The sequence below is a fragment of the Oratosquilla oratoria genome, chromosome 40 (genome assembly GCF_046742065.1).
Source record: "Oratosquilla oratoria isolate Oo_2021 chromosome 40, ASM4674206v1, whole genome shotgun sequence".
NCBI classification, from domain to species: domain Eukaryota; kingdom Metazoa; phylum Arthropoda; class Malacostraca; order Stomatopoda; family Squillidae; genus Oratosquilla; species Oratosquilla oratoria.
In genome coordinates this window covers 13,403,224-13,405,682 of record NC_134816.1, presented here as the reverse complement: position 1 = coordinate 13,405,682, position 2,459 = coordinate 13,403,224, and positions in this window count along the sequence as shown.

Here is a 2,459-nt window from a genome sequence, read left to right as displayed (position 1 = left end):
GCCTGTATCTTGCTCTTTAATCTCATTGTTAGTGTCCAGGTCTCTGAGCCATATGTTAATACTGGTCTTAGTATCGTCTTGTATATGATGACTTTAACTTTTGATGGTATGAATCTGTCTTTTAGTAGTGGATACATTAATCTTAGATTATTTGTGTATTTTTCGATTCTGCTTGTTATTTCTTTCTCCATATAACACCTCTCATTTATTTGAACTCCCAAGTACTGAAAGTCACTTGTTTCAATTGTATTCCATCTATTTCTATCTCAATATCATCTTTCTCGCCACCATCATTACTTTAGTTTTATTTGCATTTATTATCATTCTTGCTTTTTTCAATTCTTCATTCCATGCATTGAGGGTATCCTGCAATTTTGTACGAGACTTTGTGATTATCGCATTATCATCTGCATATGCCAATGTAGTTACCTCTCCCCCCCAAGTCTCAACCTCTTCATGCTCTTGTCCATTCACAGCACAAACAGTAAAGGAAATATCACACCACCCTGTCTTACACCCTCAGTTACGTCAAACCAGTTATCCTCTCTTAGCTGGGCCCTTACCGCACTGACATAATTTCTGTAAAGGCTCTTTATAGCTCTAATTAATGAGGATTCTATCATATATGTTGGGTCTTCTAAAGTATCCCATATTTCATTCCTTGGTAACCTGTCAAATGCTTTTTCTAGATCTACAAAAGCGATGTACACATGTTGGTCCCACTCCCAGTTCTTTTCTATTATCATCTTCAGTGTGAATATTGCATCCGTTGTTCCTCTGGGGTCTAAATCCATATTGTCCTTCTTCCAGCTTGTCCCTCAACTATTTATTCTTAATTTTTTTTTTTTTTTTTTTCACTTGGGCATCAGTGAGGTTGCAGTGGAAAAACGTAGTTATTTACGCTCCAACCTTCCGGTCTTCACTGTAAAAGTTACTTATCAAATATTGTGTCTACCCAACGTGTTCCTTGAGGCCAGGAACAGTGTTTTTATTTAATTTTTGTAAAAACTCGTTACCACTCACCGGTAATTTTTGGCATCATATTTCCTTATTTTTTTTACTATTCTGTTTTCGGCATCTTCACTTTGATTAATTAATTTTCATTCTTACAGAACGTACCTTTTACTCACATATTGACATTCATCAGATTAAAATTTAGCTGCTTAAAAAAAAAAAAACAAAAAAAACGAGACGGCTATGTGCTGTATCTATGGGTAAAACTACTAACCTCCCTGTTGTATATTTTAAAACTTCATTTCGCACAACACCCCTTTTCTCTAGTAGAATCCTGAACTGATTTGTTTATATTTGTTCCCTAATGTTTTCCTTTGGGTGTTTACGTCTTCCGGTGTTCAGGTGACGTGGGATAGAATTCTAATTAGTCTTATTGAGTTCTAATTGATAATTAGTATGTGACCTATCAGCTGGTCTTGATTATGTCTCCGCTCTTTGCCAACATTCTATCTTCAATGACCAAAAAAGAAAGGCTATCATATTGATGAATTCTTTCACTATTGATTATGTGGTCTATGTTCTATATCTTCTCTGGTTGATAAATGAATTAATCAAGTCCCCAAATGAATTATTATTATTTTATTCCCCTGTCAAAATGTCTCACCTTGTCTCTTGTTAGCACTCAATTTTTTAGATCTTTTATTGGGCTAACGTTTAATATATCATAATGTCTTTTCTAAAGTGTATTTTATTTCTTTTCATTGATATTGGCTGTCCACTAGCTTTTATTTGGTATTTCTTCTTTATTTTTGCAATAGTTTATTTTTGTTGTTTTATTTTCTTTTCTATTTGTTTTTTGATTATATAGTTGTTTCTCTTTGCTATTTTTTTTTCTTTTTCCTATTCATATCTATCCCACTTGTGACAGCAGTGATACTCCCTCTATAAATCCTACTTGTTTTATTCTTAAAATAATTTTTTTTATGTTTTTAAATAAATTGATATTTTTTTTTTTAAAAAAATTTTTTTTTTTTATCAGCTGTTTTTTATTTTTTCCATTTTTGTTTTTAATTTTCATTTATAGTCTCTGAATTTTCCATTTTTGTTCATAGCTTTAATATCTTTAATTTCATTTTGTTGAATACTATTTGTTCTTTTTATTTTTTCTGTTGGTCTTCTCCACTTCTGTTGGATTTAGAAGCTCTGTGAGTTATTTGTCTCTCGTATCGTCTTCCTTCTGTGTTTCCTCTTGAGTTTTTTTTAATTGTATTCACCCCACTCTCTTCTTTCCTTTTGTACTTTTAGCTATGCTGTATACAAGTGTTGTATGTCCTTAGTCTTCTTCTTTTCCCCCATGTTGTTTTTTTTTAGTTCTTTTTTTACTCTCTCAGCTTTTTGCTGCTTCGTATTTTCTTCTGTTGGATTTTTTCTCTTCATCCACTTTCTGAAAGCATTTTTGTTCTTAACAGCTTCTCTGACTTCTTCTGTCCACCAAACTGTTTTTT